Source organism: Callorhinus ursinus, unplaced genomic scaffold (assembly GCF_003265705.2).
Source record: "Callorhinus ursinus isolate GAN/ISIS: 27379988/994484 unplaced genomic scaffold, GSC_fseal_2.0 scaffold36, whole genome shotgun sequence".
In the NCBI taxonomy this organism is placed as follows: domain Eukaryota; kingdom Metazoa; phylum Chordata; class Mammalia; order Carnivora; family Otariidae; genus Callorhinus; species Callorhinus ursinus.
The window spans coordinates 12580579-12588998 of NW_027397098.1; the positions used below are offsets into that span (position 1 = coordinate 12580579).

General features: G+C 48.6%; 1 long non-coding RNA gene across 1 annotated transcript; it reads left to right on the forward strand.

Annotated features, from left to right (window-relative positions):
• Positions 1-2871: 2871 nt before the first annotated feature.
• On the forward strand, positions 2872-6476 carry LOC141370496 (uncharacterized). Its single transcript, XR_012374554.1, has 3 exons — positions 2872-2991; positions 3869-3939; positions 5510-6476. It is a non-coding gene; the product is annotated as an uncharacterized lncRNA (long non-coding RNA).
• The last annotated feature ends 1944 nt before the right edge of the window (positions 6477-8420 follow it).

The following is an 8420-nucleotide window of genomic DNA, read 5'->3' on the forward strand; positions in this document are numbered from 1 at the left end:
TAAATTGTATTCTCAGAGTGAATTCTCATCAGTCCCACTTGAACCCTGATCCAGGTTGTGCCTGCATTTCTATTCTAAACCGTGTTTACCGAAGGTTTACAACTTGGCAGCAAAAACTAATTGGCACTGAAACTGGAAACTTGGCGTGAACAGTTTGGCATAAACATTGCCCGGAAGCAGTTTTTCTATCTAAATCTGAGAAAAACAGGCTAGGTCATTTTCCAGTTATTTGTGTTATTCATGCATAAATAAAATGAAGCCTGACAGCTTCAAACAGTTGTTTGCTTTTGCACTCTTCAAAAATAGATTTGATCCAAGAAAAGTAACATTTGGTAAACAAATACTCCATGACGGACTGTAAAAAAAAAAAAGAAAAGAAAAGAAAAAAAAAGTGGGCTGGACTACATTAAATAGAAAGGGAAAATGGAAGTGTTTCAAAAGTCACTTTGTGTCTGAAAGTAGGAGCTCCACGAGGTAATCAGACCAATTCTGGAGGCACATTCAACGAGGTCCATTTGAAAGTGTAAACAAGCCAAAGGTAGGCTGCCAATTAAAATTAAATTCTATTAAAATCTGAGCTCATCCCAAAATACAAGGTAACTAAATCTATGATGTGCAAGCAAGGAAAAAAAAAGGGAGGGGGGAGTTTTTTTAAGTGAGTTTTCTAAGAGCAGTGGGTAGAAGGAAGGAAAGATATGAATGGTACATAAAAATGTGCTGATTTAAAACAAAACAAAACAAAAACTAATGGTGTCTGCCCATCTACGTGCTGCATTGAACATCTAGAAATGCAGTTTGTGGGCCTCGAATTCCTGTAGCCGGCACCAGCTCTCTAAAAAGAGAACGTGAGGGTCTAGACCTCGCTCCAAAGAAAGCCTTTCTGGCAAATTTAAAAAGTCAGCCTTGACGTCAAGCGATTCTTGACAACACTCGCTTTGAGCTCCGTGGCGCGTGGGCAGAACGGACTTTCACTCCGGCCACCCTATCAGAGGATGACTGCAAAGCCCACGTTGGGCAAAGTAATACCAGGCCAACCCAAATAGAAAGTAAAAATAAGTCAGAGAGGAAAGAAGACCGGACCGGGAAGGCAGCAGGCCACGGGCCCCCCTGGAGCAAGGACTCTCTCTCTCTGGAAGGAATTGTTTTCACAGGTTTGCTTTGAGTGGATATGCCTTTCCAATAGTTTTTTGTTTTTTTTTTTTAAGCTGCCATCCCTGTTCAGATCAGATGCAGGAAATCATCCATCCATTCCATGGCTGTTCTTGGTTTAAAAAAAAAAAAAATCTTGTGTTTAGGTAGACGGTAAGCAGCACGATAGAATTCTATCATCTGTTAGTGGAAGGGTTTGCCACCTGCAGTCTTACCTGAAGGACCCCTGCAGTCCTTGGTAAATGAAGGCTGGAAACGCTCCCAGGACACATCTCGGAGCCATTTTGCTCCCCAGAGCCATCACATGACCCGGAGAATCTCTGAGCACCAGGCCACTTTCCCAGGGCCGACCTGCTAGTGTTCTCTGTCACTGAGGAGAAAGCCTCTGTTTACCCTAATCCTTAGGTTGTTGCCATAGCAATGATCTGGCATGGAGAATTCCAACTTGTCCCAAAATTTGTGAAATTTGTGAAACATGTTTTTACAACATGAAGAGCTCACCTTCCTCACTGAGTAGGTTGAATAACCGTATAGATCATGCAGTTGAGAAAACTTGCAGTATGAAGAAGGGAGCGTGGCCTGCCTTCCATAGGCCGCAGACAAAACCAACACCCAGCTGACAGGCCTCGTGGAAACTAGCTGCTGAGATCCAAAGTATGTTCTCAGATTTTGCATTGCTTCTAAACATGTTCTTTCGCAGCGCACCGTTAGCCTAAACTGACTTGTTCTAGAAGTCGGTTCCTTGAGGCCCGAGATGCATTTTATTTGTGTTCTCAATACCCAGCACAGCTCCTGATGGTTGGCAGAGCCTCAGTGAACATCTGTTGAGTGGATGCACAGTCACCATGGAATTGCTGCTACGGTGCTGGGGAATGTTTATACCTATAACCAGAGAGAGAGAGAGCTTTTTTCTTGTTTTTTTTTTTAAACTGAGGGAAAGAAAGGTTTAGAAGCTGAAAGAGATGTGTACCACTCGGCATAGAGGCAGGAGTTGTTTTGAAATGTACGTGGATGGAAGGCCCAGGTCCGACACAGAGGGGCTGGATGGGGATCGGGATCAGGGAGAACCGACAATTCCTGGAGCAATGCACTCCTCAGCACATAGTCTAAAGCTTTGGGACCCAACAAGGGCAGGCTTAGCTAGCTGTAGACTGTGGATGTAGGGGAGTCACGGTTAGGGCTAGGAACCCCAGGAAAGGTGGGTGTAGGATGGGAGTGTGCCCTGTAAAGAATTCTGCATTTCTGTGTACACCTGTTAACGGGGAAAAGCACTATATTTTTAATCCAACCTAGAGAAAGACAAGAAGTCAAGTCCACAGAGTTTCCTGGCTGAATGCCTTGTGCGTCCTCGATTTATCAGGCTGAGATCAGGGCTGCAGGGGACACCTGTGAGGACAGTGTGTGGCCTCACCTTGTCACTTCCCTTGGCCACTTTGCTGTTGCATCAATGGGTATTCTATGCACGGAAATCAGAGTGTAGGACACACTCACTTTGACCGAGAATTAACCCAAACCAGTATCCATGTCCCGAAGGGACTTCAGTAAATGCTCTTTCCGCACTCTGTAGTACATCTTGGGAAGTGAAAGAGAAGCCAAGTGTCAGTGTTAATTCTCGGAACCGAAACTGATAACAAGGACACGCGGCAGAAGGGGAGGAGCTTGAGTTTTGGATTCAGAAAGCATGGGGTGGGCTCCTCTCCTGTCTCTGCACTCGCAGGACCTGTGACTTTGGGCACGTTTCTCAGCCCATTTGAGCTGAGACCATCTTGGCCATAGAATGAGGCTGTTCACACCTACTTCTGGAGCATTCACCAGAGGGGCTCACGGGAGGCGCCTCACGAGGTGCGTGGCACCTAGAGGAAGTTAGACTCAAACCCCCTCTCTAATGGCACGTAGCTGCTCTCTCGGCACATCCAGGGCTGTCTGCCTCCACATTCTTGCGGATTCTGACCCGCTCGGTCCTCTGTTCCTCCAAGCCACAGCCAGGTCTTGCCCCAGCTACTCCCATATGCTCTCGCCCTCTCCTCCCTGCTGACAGCCCCACAGCACCCTTAAAGGAATGCACAAACCCAGAGCAGAACTGGCCCCGTTGCTTCCCACCTGGCCTCACACTCCCTCCCTCTGCTCATCCTGGCTTCCTTCCTCCTACTTCTGGAAAGCCAGGCTTCCTCCTGCTCTAAGGTCATGGCCCCCCAGCTTCTCCTGCCAGCTGTGCCAACCCGGAGACCTGCACCGCCTGAATCTTCCTGACATCTAGTCGTCATGCAGGAGATCCCTTCTTCCAGTAAATACTGAGTTTTCAAACTAAAGGAGCCTCCCACCTCCCCAAACCCTCTGTTAACTTTCTCTGTCACATTGTGTCCTCACGTGCTCATTTCTGTTTTCCTGCACTCTGGCTGGCCCGGGGGGGCGGGGGGAGGCTTATGGACTACAGCCATTCATCCCTCAGAGCTCTAGAGGCTGGAGGCTGAGGTCAAGGTGCTGGCAGACTCGCTGTCTGCTCAGAGCCGCCTTCCTGGTTCACCTGTCTTCTTGTGGAGAAAGGGGCAAGGGGGCTACTAATCCCATCATGAAGGCTCCACCCTACAACCTAATGACCTCCCAAAGCCTCCAGCTCCTCACACCATCACTGGGGGTTAGTTTTCAACACATGATTGGGGTGGGGGGCAGGGACACAAACGATCTGCAGCAAGCAGTGTGACTATGGCAGTCTCCCCAGAATATCAGCCCCGAGGAGTGCAAGACCACTGCTACCACCAGACAGCGCTAGGCGAGCCCGGCAGCAAACAGGTGAGCAAATGCGCCCACATGACAGCCTGCTGAGCCCTAACCCCTCACTCCCTGGTGGGTCTGGGTCCATCCAAGTCATCGGACATATTTGAGAATTGAACTGATCACAAAATAATGATGTTCTTATGCTCTGAAACTATAATAACGTGCTGGCTTAGACGGAAAGGAGAGGGTTGGGGGGGCTCTCCGCAGCAGCTCTGGGGTGCGGGCAGGCAGTCCCAGCTCACTCACGGGGCGCGCAGAAACCAGTGACAGGGATTCGCAGATGGTTTCGGCCAGGTTCTGGCTCCATCGTATTGTGACGGCTTTATAAATTACTTTAACTTTTTTCCATAAGAGCATTTGCAACGTGAAGAGGTCAGTTCCATTTTCAGTTATGCTTTATTGCATTTTAAGGGAAAATTATATATTACGGTCGAAGTTGCCAAGTTGGGTGTTTTCAAAGGTCACAGAATGTAAGACGCACAAATGTGGAGGGGACACGGTCAGGCAGATGCTTTACTAGCTATCTCAAGAATAACTTCTGGTCTTATCTGCACTTTGGATTTAATCTTCAGACGAAGCGTGTTGACCTCAGGTTCTCTTCCTGCACACGAGGCTGGGGTTGCAGAGGTGGGTGGCGGGTGTTGTCACCTCAGCAGTGAGGCGCTCCGGGGCCTCCCCGTGAGCCAGTGCAGGGACAGCAGGAAGCAGGAGGGGCTCAGGTGGGCGGCAAGCATGACCCAAAGGTGGGAACCCCTTCCCCGCCTCACAAAATGTCGCAGATGGATGGGGTGTGCTCTGGGCTGTCATCAATTACTAAAGTATCCAGTGGGTCCAGTGTAGCATGCCTTGGATCTTGTTTCTTGGCAAAATGGTCAAATCTAACTTTTCCGGGGTCTCTACCATTGTGGCGGTCACTGCTCCCCTTGCAGGCACTTCATATGTATACCCATGAGCCCTCCCAGTTGACCAGGAGGGCCTTACGTCTCCCGGAAAGATCAGAGATGCCTAGCTCATGGCATGAAGGAACCCACTCAGAGCCACTGGTCAGCAGTGGCAGGACTCAGACCTGGGTCCGTCATTACCGGTGACAGGATGGTGGGGAGGCTGACAAGGAACACTTACTGGGCACCTGCAATATACACCTGACACACAAGCTGGAAACACGGAAGCCCTGGGAGGTAACACTATTATCATCCCTGTTGTCCAGGTGGGGAAAGCAGGGCTCCCAAGGCCAGAATCTCAGTGCTGGCAAGTGGTGTCTGCCCCAAGTCCACTCCCCACACAGGGCCCGGCGACAGACGTCCCCAGAACGGCAGGGCTGCCCCCCACTATCCTGGTCACGGCTCAAACCCTCGGGGGCTTGGACACACTGGAGTTCCTGGGGGAGCCCCGTGGGGGCCTCTCCGTCTGGCATCAGACTTTCCCTGCACTCAGTGCTGATGCACAAGGAGTGGCTGGGGAGCCACCTGTCACAGCTAAAAGTGAGGATGCTTGAGGCAGGCAGCCAGCTCATCCTCCCTCTTCCTGACAGCAAAATGGAACAGAGGCATGAACAAGGTTGATGGTGTGACTACATTTTCTACAGAAATGCGCTCTGGGAGTCATGGAAGGGCGTCTACAAGTGAATGCAGTCGCCCAGCGGATGCACCCTCCTGTGACGCCCAGCCAGCCCTGGATTCACTGTGTGGTCGGCTCCACTCGAGGTCTGCCACCTTTCCCTGGTTCCAAGAGCTGTAGATTCACAGAAGTCTTTCTCAAGCTTCCTCTGCAAGGACCATCTGCCTGCAGCCCCCAAGGATCTCCCTCTATGGAAGCGCCCATGTCCCTCTTACTGTCGCTGAACTCTTCCTTCCTGGATACAGGTCATGGTTCATGCACCTTTTCCTCCTGGAGTGTAGATCCCCTGGGAGCAAAGACCCACTCAGCCCATCCTTCACCGTGCCTCCCAAAGTCTGCTGAGAAAGACAGGATGGAGTGTAGGAAAAGCGCATCCTCTCTGGGATGAAGTGAATACATTTTTCCTGCCCCAAGAAGGAATTCAGAGTTCATGTAACCCCTCCTAGAGAGCTCAAGCACATCCAAGCCTCACTGTCGAGTCTAGCAGGGCACAGGCATTACCAGTATTCTGAAATCTAAGAAGAAGCAAAAAGGGAATATAGGTTTTTAAAAATACGCCTTCTCTGCTCGCTCTGATCCTCTTTCTGCCTCTTCCTTCCCTCTGGCCCAGCTACTCTGTATCCTACCACAATCTCTCTGGTGAAGGCACTGGGAGGAAGCAGGCATTTCTATATTTATTTGGAAATCTACAGGCTACAGAAGGCCCTTTATTTTGACAGCTAGCTAGGCATTTGTTACATTGATAATATATGGCTGCTATTTTTCTGCCAGTACCGTTGTCTGTGGTCAGAGTGACATCTTTGCATCACCCAGAGTAGAGCGACCAGAAGTCAGTCGACCGGCAAATCACATTTGCAGCACCGCCATGAAATATCTCTTCAGTGTGTGAATGTCTGTAACGATGCGTATGGAATCCAGGTGCCGCCAAGGTTTAGTTTATCAGGGATATAATTTAAGTATTAAAAGATACAAATACGTATTTAGCCATGCGTTTCTTTGTTGTTGTTTACTTTGGTGGTTTCTCTTAGACTTTTCATAGAACCTCTTTAGTCTCTGAGCAGAATAAGAGACTCATTTAAAAAGCACAAAGGGGGGCACCTGGGTGGCTCAGATGGTTAAGCGTCTGCCTTCGGCTCAGGTCATGGTCCCAGGGTCCTGGGATCGAGCCCCGCATCAGGTTCCCTGCTTGGCGGGAAGCCTGCTTCTCCCTCTCCCACTCCCCCTGCTTGTGTTCCCTCTCTTGCTGTGTCTCTCTCTGTCAAATAAACAAAATCTTTAAAAAAGTAATAATATAAAAAATAAAATAAAAAGCACAAAGGAGTCAGGGCTCAAGTAAGACAAAATTCTGTTAAATTGCAAGTGGCTAAAAGGAACCCAAAGCCAAAATGCACCTGATGGGTTACGGTGGCCATAGTTAAGGGTCCCTCAGCAGGGCATGGGATGCCGGGGATCCAGAAAGCTCTCTGTGGTTGGGCAGTCACAGTCAAGCGTTGCTGGATTTAAATATTGCATCGAGTGTGTGTGCGCATATGTGGGCAAATGTGTGCATTAACTTTCTGGGAAGATACTAAAGAAGGAGTATAGGGTAAACAGCTGTTACATTTTTTTGGGTGGAGAAAATTAAATAAAGAGAAGAGTTTATTTTATTTTATAGCTATCTATTCTGCTTTAATGTTCCATGTGCAGGTCATTCACTTCTCATTGTTAAAAATGTCTTGGTGGTAGAGTCAATGCCCGCTTTCTTCTTTACACATCTCTATATTAAAAATGAAAGCAATTTATTTTAAAATAACTACCTTATGGCATTTTTTGGACTTCGATCGCTAGACAAATATTATCAAGGCAGAGAATTTACTTTGATCTCGCACATTCTCTACATTTCTGAAAGTTTACACCAGCATTTTAACACTTTGCTTACACTTTCTAGATTGGCATCACTATTATTTCCACTAACTGGAAAACATTTTGTTCTGTGAAGAGCAGACTTCCTTTGTGACGGCCTGAGTTGGAAGCAGAGGCCTTGAGTCCTCTCCAGGGGACCATGACACACGTTCGGAGCTTTCAGCATAATTAGTCCTATCCCAGCACTTATGGGAATCACAGGGAGGGCAAATCACTTTAATAGGCTTCCAGCACCTTTATTACCCAGTAATTTTATAGTTTGTGTGCTAAATGCTCCGAAGCTTATAATCATTTCTGCTCTCATTCGGCACACCTACCACTTTACAAATGTATGAAGGAAAACAGGAGGCCAAGTGAACCGCCAGGTTAGGGAGGCCGCTGCACCTGCTGGCCTGACGACTTAGTTGTGCGGCTTTTCCAGCTAAGTTTCGTTCTCACCCACAGTTCTGTTTAAAAGTATGGTCCAGGGGCGCCCGGGTGGCTCAGTCAGTTAAGCGTCTGCCTTCGGCTCAGGTCATGATCCCAGGGTCCTGGGATGGAGTCCCGCATCGGGCTCCCTGCTCGGCGGGGAGCCTGCTTCTCCCTCTACCCCTCCCCCATTCATGCGCGCTCTCTCTCTCAAATAAATAAATGAAATCTTAAAAAATAAAAATAAATAAATAAATAAAAGTGAGGTCTGGGGCTCGCCTGAGCGGCTTAGTCAGTTAAGCATCTGCCTTCGGCTCAGGGTGTGGTTTCAGGGTCCTGGGATCAAGCCCCGCATCGGTGGGGCTCCCTGCTCTGCAGGGAGTCTGCTTGTCCCTCTCCCTCTGCCCCTCCCCCCACTCGTGCACTCTCTCTCTCTCTCTTGCTCTGCTCTCTCTCTCTCAAATAAATAAATAATATCTTTAAAAAAATAAAAATAAAAAGTGAGGTCTGGGAGACACTCACATAGGGAAAAAGATGTTGTTGACGTGTTTGGGGGTGTTTAATGAGGA